Consider the following 22,858-nt stretch of genomic DNA (forward strand, 5'->3'; position numbering starts at 1 on the left):
ACAATTATTTTTAATGAATTCAGTATTATTTCTACTATAAATTCTTGGCACAATTGGTGAGGATTTTGTGGAGGAGATTTTGTTCTTGCTCTCCGAACTCTGTGATGTTCTGAAACGTCTTAAAGAGCAGGAGGAATAAGACTAGGAGTTGCTTTAAAGGCTATCTTCATCTCTGCAACTTTATGGCCCAGAAACTTTTGGCATTAGAAAAAACTTAGTTCAAATCCAGGCTCTGCTATGTTTAATAGAACACTAAATGGGCCTCTAAGCCTCTCGGAGCTTCAGTCAAATGAGAGCAATAATACTGACCTTACTGTGAAAATTAGCTTAAATTAGGAAAAACAATTAAATGGGATAGTGGGATTGAGTGAAAATGAGGATAACTCTTACTTTAGTGGAAGGATTAAATTAGATAATGTCAGACCAGGTGCGGTGGCGGCTTGCATCTGTAATCCTAGCACTTTGGGAGGCCAAGGTGGGTGGATCTCTTGAGTCCAGGAGTTTGAGACCAGTCTGAGCAACATAGCAAGACTCCATCTCTACTACTACTACTACTACTACTACTACTAATAATAATAATAATAAATTAGCTGAGGGTGGTGGTAAGTGCTTGTAGTCTCAGCTACTGGGGAGGCTGAGGTGGGAGAATCCCCTGAGCCAGGGAAGTCGAGGCTGCAGTGAGCTGGAATCACACCACTGCACTCTAGCCTGGGTGACAGCGTGAGATCCTTCATAGACATTATCTGATTTTTTTTTTTAAGAAAATAAAATTAGATAATGTCCGTGAAGTGCTCAGCTCTCTGCCTGGCTGTTGTAGTCGCTGGAAAAGAGACACATCACCCGGTGGCACTGAAGGGGACTTTCGCCGAATGGCAGCGACTGAAGGGGACTCTCGCTGAAGGGCAGCGATGCAGCTGTGCTTCTTTGGCCAGCCTAGTTAGGATGGCCCCGGGCAGGCTGCAATAACAACTCCTCAGCGTGACCTCTGAAGACAGCATAGGCAAAGAGAATGTCCTAAAGTCTCCAAGGAGATAAAACAGATTTTCTAGGCAAAATTGAAACCAGCGTGACTTTAGACTTGCTAACACCAGGATGTGGAAAACAATGAAGCAATGCTGTCAAAACCCTAACATTCTATGCCCAGCCGCGTCGTCACTGTGGTGTGGGGACAGATTCACGACCTCAGCCCCTAAATCTGTCTACTTCTCCTGCACCTTTTCTCAGGAGGCAAGTGGAGGTATGGAGGGGCGCGGGGTAGGGGGGGCAGGGGCGCTAAGGCAGGCCTGCTCCTGGGACGCCTGTGACATGGCTGAAGGATGGCTTCAGCTCACACACATCCCACTGCCTTATCAAATGTTCCTGAGGACCACACTGAAGTCTCAGATGATTTCTGCCTCCTTCTCTCCCCTCTTGTTTTCCTTCCTTGTTCCCCTTCCCCCGTTTCCTCTCTCCTTCACTCTGAGTTACACCTGTCTTGCCACCTTTCCCTGCCCAGCCTCTCAGACTCCCTCCCTATGTCCTTCTCGGGTGTTTCCCCTGAATGCACGTCCTAGAGTCAGCTTTGTTGGGAACACAGACTAACACAGATAAGCTCCACCAAACTGAGGGAGTTAACCGAGAAAAAGGACAGCCAGAATCCAGAAAATAGAGGCACAACACAAAAGTGAGAAAAGGGTCACTTCATGATGATGGTAAATTCCAGAAAGAAGTTCTTCAGGAAGCCTGGGAAGTAACCCATGCAGAATGGTGCCAGCCGGGGAGGGGGTCTGCTGGGACAGCGTCCCCGTCCCCGGGAAGAGGGCGCGGGAAGGGTCATTAATAAGTGTGAACATTTTGGGAGGAGACTCATCAACCAGAGGAGAGTTAGGGAGGAATTGGGTTAAATACTTAAAAAAACTGAGCAAAGTAGAAACAAGCATGTAATTATTAACTGCAGAGAAAAGGGTGAGCAGAACGGGAAGATCCCACCGAAGGCGTCGTTACAGAGGGGAACAATTCCTCCTCTCCCAATGTGGGACTTCAATAGATGATGCCTAGAACTGGAAACTCAAAAGATAGTAATGCCAGGATGGCTTTTCGAGCTGTGTTAGAAATACCAAGAGAATGGCCGGGCGCGTGGCTCATGCCTGTACTCCCAGCACTTTGGGAGGCTGAGGCGGGCGGATCACCTGAGGCCAGAAGTTCAAGACCAGCCTGGCCAACATGGTGAAACCCCATCTCTACTGAAAAAAAAAAAAAAAAAAAAAAACACAGAAATTCGCCAAGCATGGTGGTGCGTGCCTGCAATCCCAGCTACTCAGGAGGCTGAGGTTGGACAATTGTTTGGACCTGGGAGGGGGAAGTTGCTGTGAGCTGAGATCATGCCACTGCACTCCAGCCTGGGTGACAGACCAAGACTCTGTTGAGACAGACAGACAGACAGACAGACAGAGAGACCAAGAGAGCCTGTTAAGAGATTTGAAAATAATTACCCCTAGAAGGAAGAACTATTAGAGCAAGGCTAGAAGCGACTCTTTTTTCATAATAGACCAGGTAAAACAACTATTTTCTTTCATACTACATGCATGTAGGACTTTTATTAATACAATTAATTTTTAAAAGATCAAAGAAAATCGAGTGAGTCTACACTGTGTTAGAATGTCTTGCTTCAAATCCCATTTTCTTAACTAGATCCAGGATCACTAATTCTCTGAACTTCAATATCCTTATCTTTGAAGGGATCACAGCAGTGCCTGCTTCATGGAATTGCTATAAGGGTTTAGGGAGAAAACATTGCTCAGCACGAGACATAGCATACATGAGAGGTCACCTAGCAATCCGAGCATGCTTTTCCGTCTCCTGGTTCTGCCGATATTTGAATTCCTATTTTGAAACAGCTCACGGAACTATCGAGCTCTCCGGTAAGAACGCTCGGTGGGAGGTGGCCACCTGGCTTTGAATACTGACCCATGATTTCTTCGGGCATGTAACCTTGGACATTGGCGTAACTTCTCTGTAGCAGGTTAAATTACCTGTGAAGTAGAGAAAATAATGGAATCTATAGCATAGGGCCACTGGGAAGAAAAAAAAGTACATACTGTGTAGCACTCTACGATCAGAGCCTGCCATGCAGTACACAATTACATATGTGCCATCATTTTTATTTCTATTTTATTTTATTTTATTTTATTTATTTTATTTTCAAGATGGAGTCTTGCTCTTTCACCCAGGCTAAAGTGCAGTGGCACAATCTCAACTCACTGCAACCTCTGCCTCCCAGGTTCAAGCGATTCTCCTGCCTCAGCCTCCCAAGTAGCTCGGATTACAGGCGCCCGCCACCATGCCCAGCTCACAGGCATGAGCCACAGCACCCGGCCTGCCGTTGTTTTTATTATTTTGCTTTAGAACTGTAGGGTATATGTCTATTATTATTATTATTATTAACAGAGACAGGGTCTCGCTCTATCACCCAGGCTGAAGTGTAGTGGTGCAATCTTGGCTCTCGCACCTCTGCCTCGCAGGTTCAAGCAATTCTTGTGCCTCAGCCTCCCAAGTAGCTGGGATTACAGGGGCCCACCACCATGCCAGGCTAATTTTTTATACTTTTAGTAGAGATGGGGTTTCACCATGTTGGCCAGACTGGTCTTAAACTCTTGACCTCAAGGGATCCACCGACCTTGGCCTCCCAAAGTGCTGCAATTACGGGCATGAGTCACCGTGCCCTGCCACCATGTCTTTAATTATTAAAAGAACTCTCTGTTAATATATTGACCAGGCCGGGCAACAAGAGCAAAACTCCATCTCAAAATATATATATTAATCCATCATTACATATATAGTAAAATATATAATTTTGTATATAATCCATCTTTATATATATATAAATATACTGATTTATGTATCTTTTTATGTATATTATACATATATTAAAATAGTTTAGAATACAGGTGCAGTTAGACTCATAACAGTGGTACCAATTAACTCTCCCTTCAACTTTAGAATGATTTTTCTTAGAGTATACATGCATTTAATTTATCTGCCAGCTTCTCTGTCCGAAAGAAGAATGCCTGTATCGGAATTAGGCAGCCTGGGGCCAACGCCCAGCTCTACCACTGGCCAGCGGAGTGACACTGAACAAATCGCAGAGTTTCTTAATTTCCCTGTCATTCTGTGTCCGCATTCGCACAATGCACATAAAATAAAGTCGGCCTCATCAGGCTGAGGAAAGGATTACATCTGACATTGCATGTAAAGTGCTTCTTTTCATTCCCAGCACATAATACATTATCGATAAATGTCAAATGTTAATAGTATTATTAGCATTAGCATTATTGAAATATTTCCTGCCATTCAGGACCTTGATCAAGGGATACATTTTCTCTAAAGTTTTTTCAGAAAATTGATACTGTTATTGATTTCCGATTTTCAAAATGTGCACTTATTTGATATGTTTCATAGAGAGGGGTCCCTGATCATTTGTTGATAGCCCAGGGCAATAAATGCATTGATCATCTTAAGTATGTTAACCAGAATGTAATTTTTAATCACTTATTTTTTTTAACATTTTTAAAAAATATTTATTGATATATTATTGTTGTACATATTTATGAGGTGCATATATTTTGATACATGTATACCATGTGTAATAATCAAATCAGGATAACCAGGATATCCATCATCTCAAACATTTATCTTTTTTCACATTATTCAAAATAGTTCAAAATATTCAAAATATTCAAAATAGTTACTTTGAAATATACAACAAATAATTCTTAATGACGAGGTTGGTGCAAAAGTAATTGCTGTTTTTGCCATTACTTTTTTTTTTTTTTTTTTTTGAGACAGAGTCTCGCTCTGTCGCCCAGGCTGGAGTGCAGTGGCCGGATCTCAGCTCACTGCAAGCTCCGCCTCCCGGGTTCACGCCATTCTCCTGCCTCAGCCTCCCCGGTAGCTGGGACTACAGGCGCCCGCCACCTCGCCCGGCTAGTTTTTTGTATTTTTTTAGTAGAGACGGGGCCAGGCTAGTCTCGATCTCCTGACCTCATGATCCGCCCGTCTCGGCCTCCCAAAGTGCTGGAATTACAGGCTTGAGCCACCGCGCCCGGCCTGCCATTACTTTTAATGTTACTTTTAATCTGTTCAGTGTCACTTTTAATGGCACCAACCTAGTATAATTTCCCTGCTATACTATCAAATACTGGAACCTATTCCTTCTATCTCCCTGTACTTTGGTGTCCATTAACCAACATCTCTCCATCCTCCTTTCCCTGCTTCCCTTCCCAGCCTCTGCTAACCACCATTCTACTCTCTGCCTCCACGAGGTCCGCTGTCTGAGCTCCCACAGAGGAGTGAGAATATGCAATATCTATCTTTCTGTGTTTGGCTTAACCCACCTAACATCATGACCTCCAGTCCCATCCATGCGACTGCAAATGGCAGAGTGTTGTTCTATTTTGTGGCTGAATGACACTCCATTGTAGAATGCAATATTTTTCTTTTTCTTTTTTTTTTTTTTTTTTTTTTTTTATGAGACCAAGTCTCACTCTGTTGCCCAGGCTGGAGTGCAATGGCATGATCTCGATATACTGCAACTTCCACCTCCTGAGTTCAGGCAATTCCCCTGCCTCAGCCTCCCTAGTAGCTGGGATTACAGACATGCCACCACACTCGGCTAATTTTCGTATATTTAGTAGAGAGAGATGGGGTTTTGCCATGTTGGCCAGGCTGATCTCCAACTCCTGGCCTCAAGAGATGCTCCTGCCTCGGCCTCGCAAAGTGCTGGGATTCTAGGTGTGAGCCCTTGTGCCTGGACGAGAATATAATTTTCTTAAAGGAAAGCCCCAGAGCACATGGCTCTAAACAGATTGTAGGTGCTAAGAAGGTAAGTGCTGACTTTTTCTCTAATTGACAAGCCCTTTTCCTGCATCTATCTCGTACAATGGAAAATAGCAATGACAACTATAGTCTTTTTGAGCGCTTGCTCTGTCCCAGGGATCTCACAGTCTTGCAGTTCCTCCTAGTAGCAATATGGAAAAGTGGATGTGTGTTTCCGTTTTCTCCCGCTGCCCCAACGTTAGTAGCTTAAGCCAATAATACCTGGGTATTTCCCACACACCTGTGAATTTTCTGCTTAGACCTGTGTGTGAAGCCTGAGCTCACACTGCAGCTGCAGTCAGTGCGCTGGCTGGCAGGGACGAAGGGCTCACCTGCATGCTGAGTGCATCGGGCAGAGCGGATGCTGTTCCTCTTTCTTTGCAAAGTCTTTCTCTCCAAGCTTCTTTGCAGAATGGAGGCTCGCAGCTGTGTCCCAAGAAGCCAGGCTCTGGGGTCTTGTGCTCCCTCCCTTGAACAATGTGTGCATCCTGCTGGCTGAGCCGTGTTTGCATCATGTGTTCCGAAGTCCCACTGGCCAAGCCCAGATTCAATGTGCACGAGACACACACAGCAAATGAGAGCTGAGCAGGGCTATTCCTGGAGTGTCTTCCTCTACTGGGGCTTCTATAACAAAATACTTCAGACTATTAGGCAATTTATGAACCACAGAAATGCATTGCTCACAGTCCTGGAGGCAGGACAGATCAAAGAGGCAGCAGATTTTCGAGCAGGTCAGGGCCTGTTTCTCATAGATGGTACCTTCTCTGCATCTTCTCATGGTGGGAGAGGCAAACACCCTCCCTCAAGCCCTTTTATCAGGGCACTAACCCCATTCATGGGTACTTCACCTTCATGACTTCATCACTTCCCAAAAATCCCACTCTTCATCTTCATGGGAGTTAGCTTTCAAATATGAATTTTGGAGAGAAACGTACCTCCATACCTCCAGATCACAACACGCAGTCATCTAACGAAGTGCAACCTTGTGTTTACAAATAAGGAAACTGTGGCTCATAGACATTAAGAACCTTGCCTGGCCGGGCACGGCGGCTCACATCTGTAATCCTGGCAATCTGGGAGGTCAAGGTAGAAAGATTGCTTGAGCCCTGAAGTTCAAGACCAGCAGGGGCAACATAGTGAGTCCCTGTTTCTACAATAAAGTAAAAATTAGGCCGGGCATGGTGGCACATCCCTGAAACCTCAGCACTTTGGGAGGCCAAGGCAGGTGGATCAGGTGCTTGAAACAACCCCTTCTTTGGCAGCTCAGGCTGCTGAAACAGAACACCGCAGCCTGGGCGCTTCAGCCAAAAGGAAAATGCATTTCCTCTCAGTTCTGGAGATGGAAAGTCCAAGATTGAGGTGCCAGCAGGGTTGATGTCTGACAAGGCCTCTCCCCTTGGATTCAAAGGGCCACCTTCTCAGTGTCCTCACATGGCCTTCCCTTTGTGTGCGTGGGAGAGAAAGAGATCTCTGGTCTTCTTCCTCTTCTTGTGAGGACACCAGTCTTGTTGGATTAGGGACCCGACCTTATGATATCATTTAACCTGAATGACCTCCTTAAATGCCCTGTCTCCAAATACAGTCACATTTAGGGTTAGGACTTCAATATATGGATTTGAGGGGACATGATTCAGTCCGTATTGTCTAGGAATGTATTGTCCAGAGGAATACAGGTTGTATTGTCTAGAGGAAGCTTGGCAAAGAGCTGGGCTGGTATCACTTGAGCTGTGTGAGGTCCAGGCCCTCGGAGGCCACTACTCACGTCCAAGCCTGAGTCTTGCAGGAGACCCTCAGAGGCTGACTTCCAGCTGCGGCACCCCTAAAATGTGTTCCCATGCACTCTGCGCCTTTGTTTTGCATTCAAACAACTAAAAACAGCAAAAGAAAAAAAACAAAAAAACACACAACAAATAGGGACTAAAATCTTTAAGACTTCACACACACACACAATTTCAAAAGGCTGTTTGTTAGTCAAGAGCTACTAGAAATGACTTTTCTGTTATTGTTATTTATTTTAAAATTACTGTACATAAGGGATCTCCTACATAGCTCGCATATACATTAAACTGAAATGGTTCTTCCCCTCAGCTCTGCACTAAAATCCAAGCTCACAAGAGCGGAGATTTTGTTTGTTTACTCATGTTGTAATCCCAGTGCAGAGAACATATTGCTCTGCACACAGTAGGCGCTCACTAGCTGCTGTTTGGCTGGAGAATGGACGAGTGCAGCGCAGAAACGTGCGTGTGCCTAAGTGCTTTCTGATTCTGTGTCTCTTCGGGAGATAGTATTTTGCTCTTGTATTGAAAATGACTTTGCATGTTTAACTAAAATGATGTGTTCAGGCAGACGCACGTTCATGTTGCTTGGCAGTGAAACACCCGTGCCTAGATGTGTTCTTAGACATTTGTTGAATAAAATGATGGGTGAAAGAGTCAATGAGATTGGAATAGACTAAGATAAGTGGGAAGACTTTCACTAAGTGACATTTTTGAAGCAGCATTTTAAGACTGACCGGGTCATTGTGTGCAGAAGTCTTGAGAGACGGAGAGGGGAGAGCATGACTGGAGGGAGGAAAGGTTGGAGGCAGAGCCCAGACCTGTCTGAGGCAGGGAGGGCAGAAGCGGGGCAGTGCCTGGGAACACCCAACAGAGGGGACATATCGGGGTGTCACTGAGAGGGCGAAAGGGAAAGTCGTCTTGGTTTTTGAGAAGAAGAAAGTATTTAGGTCGAGAGGAAGAAAGCAAACTCTTTTTTTTTAGACGAGGTCTCGCTCTGTCGCCCAGGCTGGAGTACAGTGGTGCCATCAAAGCTCACTGCAGCCTCGACCTCCTGGGGGCAAGAGATCCTCCCACCTCAACCTCCCTGGTAACTGGGGCCACCGTACCTAGCTAACTTTTTAAAAAATTTAATTTTGTGGAGATGGGGTCTTGTTATGTGGCCCGTAGGCTGGTTGCAAACTCCTGGACTCAAGTGATCCTCCCACCTAGACCTCCCCAAGTGCTAGGATTACAGGCATGAGCTACCTCACCAGGCTGGGAACAAGCTCTTGAACCTCAAGTGTGAGGCTCGAGGGAAAGCGAATACCATCAACCCGTTAACCAAAGGGTGAGGCCTTGTTTGGGCAGTTACAGCTCACCTGCCTACCTCCATCCTCTCACATGGGGAAGCTCTGCTGGCCTCATGATGGTGTTTGTCAGATCACACTGAGATTTTTCTATGCTGAGCAAGGCTGTGAAGGTCTACGGTTAAGGCATGGATTGCAAACCCAAGTGCTATCGACTGAATGTCTGTCCCCAACACCCCTGGGCCAAAAGCATATGCCGAAGCCCTGCCTCCTGAGGTGATGTATTAGGAGGTTCAGCCTTTGGGAGGGGGAAGGTTTAGATGAGGTCAGGAGAATGACGGCCTTGAGATGGGATTCTAAAGGAACCACAGGAGGCTTGCTTCTCTCTGTGCCACGTGAGAAGACGGTGGAAAAGCAGTCATCCCCAAGCCAGAAACAGAATCCTCACCCAAAACCCACCACACTGGTACCCTGTTCTCAGATTTCCAGTTCCAGAAGTGGGAGGAATAACTGTCTGCTGTTTAAGCCACCTGCCTCAGGTATTTTGTTATAAGATCCCAAACCGATTAAGACATCAAGACCCAGGAGACTGGGTTCTGAGTTGATAGTCTCCGGCTGTGTGAGTCTGGTCAAATCACCCTAGTTCACCAGCTCATATTTCTTTTCTCCTCTGTTAAAGAATAGACTCTCTGTATCAGAAGGTTGCTAAGAGAACTCAAGGCAGAGGATGGAACTTGTGTAGCACACTGCTCAGCACGTCATAACTGGCAGCCACAGTTTTCAGCCTCTCAGACTTTAAATTTAGGTGGCTCTGGAGAAAAAGAAGCCTCAACATCGTTTTCTTTTTCAGATGATCTAGGAGTCAGATCACCTGAGTCCTAGAGCCCAACCACCCTTGGAGGCCACGTGGTACAGAACAGCAGCCAGGCACCAAGGTACCTGACACCAAGACAATACTCCTGACCGCTATCATGAACCAATCTATGCCTTACGGACGAGCTCCCATGAGCCTAAGGAGGAACCACAGATGTGAGCTGGCTCGTATACCTTGTCCATTCCCTGCCTGCGAGGCCTCCTCTGAGTGCCCAGGTGAGGTTGCACAAGCCTCTGTGGTACTTCCTTCACGTTCCCTTCCCTTTTCAGCATCTATAGGCATTTATTCGCCAGGCATCTGAAATCCTAATGCTTTGGGTGGCTGAGGCAGGAGGATCACTTGGAGCTAGGAGTCTGAGACCAGCCTGGGCAACATAGTGAGACCTTGTCTCTACTAAAAATAAAAACAAAAAAAATTTAGCTGGGAGTGGTGGTGTGCTCCTTTAGTCCCAGCTACTCAGGAGGCTGAGACAAGAGACTCACTTGAGCCTGGGAGGTCGATGCTGCAGTAAGCCATGATTCCACCACTGCACTCCAACCTAGGTGACAGAATGAGACCCTATCTATCTCAAAATAAAGCTAAAAAGCCTTTATACATCTCTCAGTTTTCAAATGAACGCTTATATAAAAGCCTGCTGTGTAAAGCAGATTTAAGTAGATCTGCCCAATTTATGCACAGATCAGTGAGGGACAGAGCGGGGAACAGGGTGGCCCGGAGGAAAACACGGATACACGCACCTTCAGTCCTAGCTGCTGTCCTGGCTGGTGAAGGAGAAGGCGAGGCTGAGACTCTCAGACTCCAAATTCGGAACAATACCATCGGTCTCTGATTTGTTAGGGTGAAAAGAGAGAAATACAACGTGACCAATCTATTCTGGGCCCACAATGTATCAGCAATTACCCTCCAACCACCACCCTGCAACACAGTATTCAGATTAAATTTCCCTGGGAGAATAGACCGCAAGGCATGGAAAGCACCTTTTACAAAATTAGAGACCTGTGGATTTCCAGAAGCTAAAAATCACAATGGGCTTTTATCAGGGGTCCACAACCACTCCTTAAAAATCTTATGAGTTTGCAGCCCACGTTGGCATTCTGCAAAGAGACCTCCGTCCCCAGGGCATATTCCTTTCCCAGAAGTGGAGTGGACGGTGCTAGGACCCAACGGCACACATTTGCAAAGTGTTTGGCCAATGTTCTGGAACGCAGCCTGTGGCTGTTCAATAAAACTTTCCTCAGAGCAAACAAGCAGGTTCTAGAGGTAATCACACATAGCCTCTTATTCCCATTAGCAACCCCAAACAAGCAAGTGGCCTTACCTAAATAGTAGAGAAGCCTAGGTTATTTTTAAATGTGCTCACTTGAATGCGTTTCACAATTTGTGATTTCCTAACAACAAAAAGCATGGTACGGCTGCTGAAATGACAGGAGAATTGTGAAGCAGACAGAGCAAGTTGAGAAAGAGGCAACCTAGGGCAAGGCTCACATTACAGATGAAGACAAAGAAGGAAGCCCTATGTAGAGGAGGCTCTTTCTGTCTTTGGAAAGTCCGATGAAAATCGGGTCTAGAAAATTAGCGATGACTTTGGAGATGAGCGGAGGAATGCATTAGGCGGCTTTTCTCTCAACGTCTTTGGCTTCCTGTATATTTAAAAATAAATGTCTGCCGAGCTAGCTTTGAGGAGTGCATCTGCAAAAGCAGCCCGACTGCAAAGCCCAGGAGGTTGCAGCAAGTCAGGGAGGTGGAGGCCTCTTGGTTTTCCATCATATTTCTCTGAAGGCTTCAGGTGCTCCAGGAGGTCACCGCCTGCTGAGTCGGTTCAAGTCAACATGACCCAGCTGGAAACCCCACAGCCCGGGCGGTTGAGCCGCCACAGTGTGGTGGGAACACCGCACGCCTCCAAGCTCCGCCACCCAGCCTTCTCAAGCCGCGCTGCCACCCTCCTGCAGACCTGGGTGAAGAGGGGCACGAGGCTATCCTACAGAGACGCTGGGGGTGACAACTGCAGAATCTCCAAACCTTGCTTGGCTGAAAACAGAAAGGAAAGCAAACGTTAAGTCCACATTTTCATAAAACAGAAATTTCAATCTTCTGGACACCTGATTATACAAGTCGAGCTATTTCTTCTGAATCGCATCTGAAATCAGCAATTCTCACATATTTCAAGAGAAAATTGGACCGGGCTTTAAATGTATGATATTATTTCATAATAAAATTTACTTTTTAATATACCTAATAACTGACAACCTAATGTTACAGTCCGCCGTGCTTTAAAGAGACTCACGTAATGACCTGAAGGAAAATTCCCCTGGGAGATTGTCATTTCTTGGACATCTCCTTTCATCTGTAAAGGAGGAAATGAGTCAGCTTTGCTAAGCATTATCTCAAGATTGGTGTTTTGTTATTAAGTAGGGAGAGAACACATTTTGTTACCTATAAAGCCTGTTATTACCAAGGGTACAGGTCACTAGTGAAACCTCCTCTTCAAACAACTACAGGTTCTGTTGTCAAAGATCTTAACAGGCTCTGATTGGAAAAGCGCCTGGCTGGTCACAGGACTGCATGACTCACCGCTCTGTTCAGCATTAGCTAAACACAAAGCCAAAAGAACAGAATCAGCTTCATGATGTCACTTCTTCTCTATGTGTCTTTAACATCGCTGAGATATGTTAGAGGTTGTTGAGTAATACACGAAGCTTTCAAATAAGAAGAATGTGTCTGAGATACTTAGGGTGAGAACACATTTCAGGGTTATGTTTGAATACAAACACAAGACATGCTCCAGGAATTCGGGGTTTGTGTTACTTGTTGATACAAAGTGTTCCTCAAGGTTGTAGAGCGTATACACTAATCACCTAGGTTGGTTAAAGTTCAACTCAACTGAAATATTTTGGGCTTAAAGAACCATTTAAGAATATCAAGTTCTCAGAACGGATTGAAAAGAAAGAGCTCTCATCTACAGTTACCTGAAACTTACCAAAAAGTTCCCTACAAAGATCCTAAATGTGTCTCAGAATCAAGGAGAAATATAAACACTGTTTCTGTATAGGTGGTGGGATACGTAGTACCTTTCTATCTTCCTTCTATTCTTTTACATATATTTAAAGAGCAGGCATTGCTTTTCTAGTTTAAAAAAAAAGTGGAAAAAAAAAAACCTTTTTCGCTTTTCTCAGAGTTAGCTCTCTATGGTGAAAAACTCAAAAGCCAAAATGAAGGACAGAGTAAGTCGACAGCCACCTTAAATCTGTGTTGATACCTTTCTTTGTAATGTCAGCAAAACTGTGTGACTGAAGATGAGATCACTGTTTACCTAGCTCTGCTATTGGTCTGAAACGAGCCAGTGTGAAAGAAATTCCCATATTTATCTGTTGGTGTAACCCTTGCAGCAATCTCTCCTAAGATGTTGAATCACTCATTTTGGTAAGACCCAGCCAAAGATGAAGAAAGTGTATCTAATCCAGCTGATGAAATGACTTACTTAGGACAGATTTATTTGGAAAGTTGCATACCGGGGCAGGGCAGGGAGCGTTTCATTTGGGAAACGTTTGGTATCATGTGAAAAAGTTATGTTTCTTTCAAATTGAGCAAATCATTATTTAACTTCCTTTTTCCAGCCTTGCCTGTGTGCTTCTGGGAGGCCGTAAGAAAATATAGAAGGTGTGTCAGACTCAAAAGAGGAAGTTAAGAGTCTGTAATGAAATGCCACGTTCCCCTTCCTTACTCCCAACTAATATAGCTTGTTTTTTAAGAAACTTGCTTCTATACACACTGTCCAGTTTGTTCTATGAAAGTTGTAGGATTCAAATAATGGGTATTTGTCACTGAGTTGTACTTTCATGGAAATATCACTTAAGCAATAACTGTTTAATTTTTTTTTTTTTTTTAAAGACAGGATCTCACTCTGTAGCCCAGACTGGAGTACAGTGGCACCATCTTGGCTTACTGCAGCCTTGACCTTCTAGGCTCCAGCAATACTCCCACTTCAGCCTCCCTAGGAAGTGGCACATGCCACCATGCCCAGCTAATTTTTGTAGAGATGGGGTATCACCATGTTTCCGGGGCTAGTCTGGAGCTTCTGAGCTCAAGTGATCCACCCACCCTGGCCTCCTAAAGTGCTGGTATTATAGGCATGAGCCACCACGCCCCGCCAAGCAAGAACTTTTGCCCTCTCAGTCCTCCATGATCAGACAGAGTTCTGAGTCACTTTTATGCCCCATTCACGCAACTTCACATCGGCTGTTTTTCCTTGGGATATAACCTCTGCTCCGTGCCCTGACTGAATGCCAGTTCCCAACTTGCAATTGTATTCCTTGGTGTGACGTCCTATATGCTGTATGTCCAGGGAGAAGCATGGCTCACTGTAACCCTGACTAATTACTACAAAATAAGTCCTCACAACCTAAGATGGGCGTCATGTTAAAAGACAGCTTTCAACACAATCCACGTAGCCCCAAGGGTAATACCAGGTACACCAGGTGTTCCCCATGTGTGCTTTCAGACAGATTCCAACAGTCAGTCATGACCAGACAAATATGTTTCCAATACGGACGTAGGCTTGGGATCACTCTGAAAAGCGAGGAAAATTGTATCACAGCACGTTTATGTAAACTGATCTTGGACTTAGGACAGTTTAAAAGAGATGAAAGCACCAACTAGAGTAACTTCATTTTTTCTAGCAACTCATTCAAAATGTATGTATTTTGCAAAAAAAAAAAAAAAACTTTTTGAGACGGAATTTTACTCTGTCGCCCAGGCTAGAGTGCAGTGGCCTGATCTCGGCTCACTGCAAGCTCCGCCTCCCAGGTTCACACCATTCTCCTGCCTCAGCCTCCCAAGTAGCTGGGACTACAGGTACCTGCCACCAAGCCTGGCTAATTTTTTGTATTTTTAGTAGAGTCGGGGTTTCACCATGTTAGCCAGGATGGTCTGCAAAATTATTTTTATGTAGACGTTCATACAGGCTACAAAAGACCTTTGCAGGATTAGAGGCATTCCTCCTTTCTAGCTGCCCAGTGAGTCTTGGTCTCCCCAGCCCCTCTCTCTGCTGCTCCCCCACTTCACCCCATCAATGGTGGGTCCCCTTCTTACTCCTCCAAGGTCCACTGTGTGCACAAAGCGTCTTCCCATATTCAAACCGGTTTCCAATCAAACAGGTGACAAATTCTTTCCAATGAAATTATCTGTGACCATTCACCCCTCCCACGTGCACCAACATCTTAAGCCGGAGAAGCAATACTTGTTTGACTCCAGTGAGTAATAAAAGATCATTATAAATGGAAGAGAGAGGGTCTTCCCGCAGCCCCAGAAGTTCAAACACAGGATTTTCCAGCTGCTTCTGCCACTTGAATGCCACATACATATTTTTCTGAATAAAAACCAGACCAATTATTTTTTCAGGTTAGTAATTTTACCTATATATGAAATGCCTTACAAACGTGCAACATTTAAATTGCAGGTACTATACATTCAATTTTCTTTCATCAAGTGGTGTAAACTCACTAAAAGTCAATATTCTCGTAGAAAACACAAAAGTCCTAGTAGTCATCCCAATCAGTAAAAGGGATGGCCATGAAAAGGGGATGTGGCTATAAAATCAGCAATAGCATTTTCCTGGCTTTATTGCCCCTCAGTGAAGCTATGCTGCAAACCACCCTCACTGACATGTGCTCCCCTGTTTCAAAGCAAACTTCAATCTCCTCCGTAACCATGCCCAGAAAAAAACTTTTCTGTAATGAATGGTATATTTTTTTGCAATTTAATATAACTATATGTATATATTTTTAAATATTCAATATCTCATTTTTTGTTGATATTTTATGTCACATTCTCAACGCATTTGGCACACCTACTATAAGAGTGAATGCATATTTTTTTTTAAAAAAAAAAAAAGGAAGAAAAGGAGGAAGGGAAGGGAAGGGAAAGGGAAGGGGAGTAGTGGGAGTGGAAGGGGAAGAAGGGAGGGAGAGAAGGAAGGCAGCGATCTTCCAAAGAAGTGAAAAGAGATACTAACCCCTGCTGGTAATGCTAGTTGACACATTTTCAAAAAACTGAATTACCATAAAAGTCACTGCCAAAAAAGCTACTGATATGATTTGGTTCATTTTTACTTATTAGAAAATGGGTTAAATTAGAGTGAAATCACCTCAAATGTCCATGGCAACTCTGAGTCAGGCTGCTTTATGCTTTTATCATTGTCTCATTTAGTATGAAACAGAGAACAGTTATATATATATATCTATACATGTGTGTATAGATATATAAACTATATATAGCTACATATAGAGTTATATACACATATATATAGTGTATGTGTATATATATATAGAGAAAGAAGTAGGCTTTTTATAAACTATCTTGAGCTAAAAATAGAAGTATAACGCTATTCTGTGTTTGAAGAAAGACCATTCTGTCATGCCGTGACACCAGTTAAATATTGTGCAATTATTTTTTCAGTGAATTTGAGACATCTGATGATTATTGATCTCCTTCCAAATATCTCAACATCAACATCAAACAAAGCTGCTGAGAGGCGGTGATCCAACTTCAGAGCCTTGTAGAAGGCTGACTTCTATCTGGTCATCCCATTCTTAAATCACAGCAGTGGATTCTGGACAAAACTGTAGGTTTCTTGTCTTTTGAAGCACATGGATCCCATATAACCAAGCCTGTAAGTTTCCTATCAGTTAGAGACCAGGCTGAAATAATAAGCAAATTAGGGAACAATTAGTGTCTTCAGGTACCTACACAGTAGCATATGTGTGCAATTTCATATTCCGAGGACACGATCAGAATTTGTGAATCACTCAGGAGTTACAAAAAGTCAAATCACAAAAGGCATGCTTTGCTCTGCCTTGCTTGCTTACGAAATCATAGTTTCTTAGAAGGATTAAAAATATTGATGTTAACCCACAGAGTATGTGAGGTAGACTTACCAAAGCAACAATGACATCTATCAAACAGACACACTCAGTACAGGCATGAGACTGCCTTGAAACATTATTAGCTGATGTTGAAGATAACACGCTCACTGTGTCCCATTTCTAATTTATTTTTTGAAAAGGAAAATGTATTTGATATTTGATCATTCCTAATGATTATATCTGGTTAGGTTACCACCACATTGCTGAAGAATTTTGGTACTTGCTGGTGTCTTAAAACAATTTAATATTCCATACTTGAGGTGTAGCTCTAAACTTCAGATTCTTTGTTGTCTGAGGAATTAACTCTTAAAAAGAAGAAAATAGGCCAGGTGTGGTGGCTCATACCTATAATCCCAGCACCTTGGCAGGCCAAAGCGGGCAGATCACAAGGTCAGAAGACTGAGACCATCCTGGCCAACATGGTGAAACCCCGTCTCTAGTAAAAGTACACAAAAAAATAACGGTATGGTGGCATGTGCCTGTAATCTCAGCTACTCAGGAGGCTGAGTCACGAGAATCACTTGAACCCAGGAGGCGGAGGTTGCAGTGAGCCAAAATCACACCACTGTACTCCAGCCTCCAACAGAGTGAGACTGCGTCTCAAAAAAAAGAAAAAAACAAAAAGAAGAAGAAGAAGAAAATAAAGTTATAGTCTATTTGTGCAGCCCACTCAAACTAAGATGCAAATTTTGTGGTGAATGATAAATATTCTTAAGTAATTTATAACACAATATTTAAATATACTTCATAATTAAGAGCTGGAATAAAATGACAAAGGGAAGAATCTGCTTCGATGTATTCTGTCCATGCATTCAAGTTCTTTGGAAAATCGGTGTTTCTGATATAGGAGATAATAATTCTCCTCTGTGTGGATTGATAAAAAGGAAAAACCCCAGTTCTTTCAAGTTATGGTCATATTTGTTTGGTCCAAATTAAGTCAAAATCTTCTTTTGATAGAAAAAGTTAGATGAGTAGGTAAAGCATATCCCTTAAGCATTATGTGATGAGGAAATAGACTGAAAAGGATAAATGCTAGCCATAACATTTACTGTATCCAAAAGCCACATCAATTAGCACAGGCTTATAGCACCAATGAAATCATGTAACCTGGAGAAAATAAGACATTTTGATAATGATGAAAATATGATTTAAACATTTCTGGGTGACTAATGTTTATAAGAACAACTGGAATCTCCACTGAAGTAATACCAAAGGCAGATTGACAGGGAGAAAAACTTGCATAATGATCATACACAGTGTTTAATGCATCATCTCAAATGCACTTCTTTCAGGGTTTAAGAGTTTCTAATTTCCAATGAACAGTGGCATTGATAATCCAACCCTTTGTCCACTAGCAATTACAGTCATTGGTAATGTGGCACATCTAAAATAACCTCAATCACCCCAGAAACTCAGCATTCATGGCTAGCTCAACAGCAGAACAAATGAATAGCCTAGAGAGTTGACTATTCTACTGAGCGTTTCATTAACCCAAATATGTCTCAGGACATAAAAGAAGAAAGAAAAGTCTACAACTAAGTAACTCTCAAGGGACTGATTAGACAATAAAGTGCTTTAAAATTTCTGAGTAAAGCAGTTATTACACGATTACAAACTTAATAAATCTGCCTAATGTACTGAATAATTCTGCCTTAAAAAATCACCAAAGAAGTAATAAGAAAATGAATTAACTTTAAAATGGCATCAAAAATATTTTCCAACATCCAGGAATATCACGCGGCTTCAATCCAGTGACCATTTTGGTTGAAAATATTGACAAATCATTTTGTATGAAAGCCACTCGAATGAGATAATATTTGCAAACAAAAATTAAAATGTGGCTTCTGTATCATCTGTCACCCAGGCTGGAGTGCAGTGGTACGATCTGAGCTCAATACAGCCTCAACTTCCCAGATATATGTGGTGCTTCCACCTTAGCCTCCTGAGTAGCTAAGACCACAGGCCCAAACCACCACATCCAACTGAAAAGTAATTGCGGTTTTTGCCATTGAAAGTAATGGTGAAAACCACAATTACTTTTGCACCAACCTACTAATTATTTTTTGTTTGTTTTGTTTTGTTTTGTTTTGTTGTTTGGTAGAGACAGGTTTTGCCATGTTGCCCAGGCTGGTCTCAAACTCCTGGGCTCAAGTGATCCATTTGCCGCAGCCTCCCAAAATGCTGGGATTACAGGTATGAGCCACTATGCCTGGCAGGTAATTTTAATCCTATCCAACTTTTAAATAACATAGTATTATTATTAGATATTCTTATTTAATTTAATAATGTAGTTAATACAGTATTTTTTTTACATCATGATTACTGTACACACATACAAGTATAGATATGTATATAAAGATAGAGACAAATTTAATTTTCAGAGTATAGACTTCCTGCAGACAAACATTCTTTCTGGCTTACTCAACACTCTTCCCAACACCTAGCAAAATGCCTGGCACATGGTCAGTCCTTGAAAGTATTTGGGGTGAATAATATATATTTAGGACTTGCATCTATTTGAACAGCCCTAAAAGTGGAATTAAAGTTGTACTGGAATCTCAGCACTGTAGAGCCTAGGAACCAACGTCTAATGCAACCTTGGAGGATCCGCCATACCCTCTAGATCCTCATGGGTGAAAGCGTCATAAATTCTGCATGGGTTCTGTGGTTGGGGAGTGTTTAATTGAGGTTGTCTTTGGACAGTACAATTGATTGTGTGTCTTCACGTCTTTGTACCAAATTGCATTGCCATGGGGTCAATCTCTGTGGATTAGTGCCTGACTGGCCAGGAAGATGACTGAGAACATATCTCCTTCCTCAGCCAAGGGAGCTTCCACAGGGAGCAGTTGGAGGCTGTGCCAAAAGTGATTGGGAAAAGAGGGTATTTTAAATTGGAGAATCAGCCAGCAAGGGACACACTGTGAACTTGAGACTAAATTTCTAAGGACTATGATTAAAGAGCTTTGTCCATATTTTATGGACAAATAGAATACTTCAATTCTTTTTCAAAGATCAACAATATTTTCCATAGCAACTATGTGTGCTTTTGATTAAGAATTATGTATTTGTCAGTCTTTTGCAGGCACACTAAGCATCGTGAATATCATCACCGCCAAGACACAGTTCCTACTTCGTGGACTTTCTGTGCGTGCAGGGCCTACAAACAACAGCCTTAGGACAATTCTAGCCTGCTGCCTGTTTTTGTGTGACTGTGATCAAAGAATGAGTTCTATGTTTATAAATGGTTTAAAAAAATCAAACAGGGATACTATTTTATGGCATAAGCATTATATAAAATTCAAATTTCTGTGTGCAGAAATAAAGTTTTGTTGAAAAATAGCCACATTTGGTTTACATATCGCCCATGGAACTTTCTGCTATAATGGCAAGGTTGAGTACTTTCAACAGAGACTTTATGGTCCACGAAGCCAAAAATATTTACTATCTAGCACTTTGCAGAAGAAGCGTGGTGACCCCTGGAAAGGTTGAAGAGATAGTTATGTAAGTGATGAGTACAGTTGATAACTCTTCACTGTTTGTTACAGCAGCAAAGACCACCTAGTAAGAATTCTACAAAATTTTACTTAAGCCTCACAAAACTAGAAGATATGGCATGCCTGTATATTTTCCGAAGATATCTGACTTCTACTAATTCAAACAGATTGTTTTCACTTTTCCTAAATAGCGAGAAGCCATCATCACTCAAATCACATGATTGACTATAGATCCATCTCTATTAGGTCATCTTTGAGGTGACCCAATAGTGTTCCTCGTTTATATTACCCAGTGGTTTGATGATTGACCAGCAAATATGCAACTGGAATCAACAAATAGATATATTAAAACTAAACTAAATATCATCATGGCTGCATCCTGTTGCATACAATTGACTATAACAACATAGATATTAAATGATAAAAACATATAGAGTTCATTAAGAAGAATAAATTACTGATTATAGGGCCAGGCATGGTGGCTCACACCTGCAATCCCAGCACTTTGGAAGGCCAAGGCGGGCAGATCACCTGAGGTCAGGAGTTCGAGACCATCCTGGTCAACATAGTGAAACCCCATCTCTACTAAAAATATAAAAAATTAGCCAGGTGTGGTGGTGAATGCCTGTAATCCCAGCTACTCAGGAGGCTGAGGCAGGAGAATCACTTGAACCTGGGAGGCGCAGGATGCGGTGAGCCAAGATCATGCCACTGCATACCAGCCTGGGCAACAAGAGCAAAACTCCTTCTTAAAATATATATATATATAAAATATAAAAAGAAATTACTTATTATAAGATGAAACAAACTTTGCTTATCTAGGTAGAAGGGTTCAGAGGTTAGGGTTAGGCCAGCCAAGGCTGAGATCTCATGCTGTTATTTAGCATCTGTGTGACTTTGGATATGTTACTTAGCCATTCGCCTTTCATGTTTATGTCAGTAAACCAAGAATAACATTTTTCAACCATCAAGCTTATTGTAAGGACCATATACAAAAATCGGCTCAAAATGGATTAAAGATTCAAGTTCCAAAACTTTGAAATGACTAGAAGAAAACACAGAAGAAATTCTTAAGAACATTGCTCTGGACAAAACAGTTATGTCTGAGACCTCAAAAGGAAACAACAAAAGCAAAAATAGACAAATGGGATTATATCAAAGTAAAAGGTCTGCACAGCAAAGTAAACAATCAACAGAATAGAGCAAAATGGGAGAAAGTGTTTGAAAACGATCCATCTGACAAGGGATGAAATAGCCAAGAAACAAATGATCCCATTAAAAAATGGGCAAATAAGCTAAATCCCTCAGAAGAAAACATACAAATGGCCAATAGATATATGAAAAAATGCTCAACATCACTAATCATTAGAAAAATGCAATTCAAAACCACAATCAGATATTTGTCTTACCCAGTTTAGAATGGCTGCTATCGAAAAGACAAAAACTATTAATAGCAAGTTGACAAGAATGTGGAGTAAGGGGAACTCTTATACATGCGTAAGAATGTAAATTAGCACAGCCATTGTGGGAAACAGTCTGGAGTCTCCTCAAAAAAACTGAAAATAGAACTGCCAGAGGACTCTGCAATTCCATTATTGAGTATATATTCAAAGGAAAGACAATTAGTATGTGGAAAAGATATCTGCACTTTCATGCTGATTGCAGCACTATTTACAATAGCCAAGATATGGAACCAGCTTAAGTGGATGGATAAAGAAAATGTGACGCGTTTACACAATGGCATCCTATTCAGCCATAAACGGGAATTAAGTCCTGTCATTTGCAGCAACATGGATGAGCCTGGAGGACAGGAAGTAAAATAAAATAGGCACAGAAAGAGAAATACTGCATGTTCTCACCCAGATGTGGGAGCTAGAAAAGTCATCTCACAGAAGTCGAGAGTAGAAGAGTGGTTCCAAGAGGCTGCAAAGAATGCTAGGATGGGGATAATGAGACGTTGGTTAATGGACACACAATTATACCTAGATTAGAAGAGTAAGTTCCAGTGTTCTATAGTACTGTAAGGTGACTATAATGAATGACAATTTATCGCTTTGTTTGGTTTTGGTTTTGAGATGGAGTCTCGCTCTGTCTTCCAGGCTGGAGTGCAGTGGCATGATCTCGGCTCACTGCAACCTCCACTTCCGGGGTTCAAGTGATTTTCATGCCTCAGCCTCCCAAGTAGCTGGCGTTACAGGCATGCACCACCATGCCCCACTAATCTTTGCATTTTTAGTAGAGACAGGGTTTCACCATGTTGTCCTGGCTGGTCTTGAACTTCTGACCTCAGGTAATCCACCCCCCTCAGCCTCCCAAAGTGCTGGGATTACAGGCGTGAGCCACCACACCTGGCCTGTATCTTTTCAAACAGCTAAAAAAGTAGATTTTGAATGTTCCCAACACAAAAAAATGATCAGTGTTTGAGGTGATGGATATGCTAATTAGCCTGAATTGATCATTACATATTGTATACGTGTATCAAGCTATCACACTGTACTCCACAAATACGTACAATTATTACAGGTCAATTAAAAATAATAAAAATGTAAAAAAAGAAAATAAAGTAAAAACAACCAAAAATAACTTTCATAAAATCTTTATTACCATGCCCAGCCCAATGCAGGTCCTTGAAAAATGGTCACAGTGATGGTGA

The sequence above is a fragment of the Papio anubis genome, chromosome 11 (assembly GCF_008728515.1).
Source record: "Papio anubis isolate 15944 chromosome 11, Panubis1.0, whole genome shotgun sequence".
In the NCBI taxonomy this organism is placed as follows: Eukaryota; Metazoa; Chordata; class Mammalia; order Primates; family Cercopithecidae; genus Papio; species Papio anubis.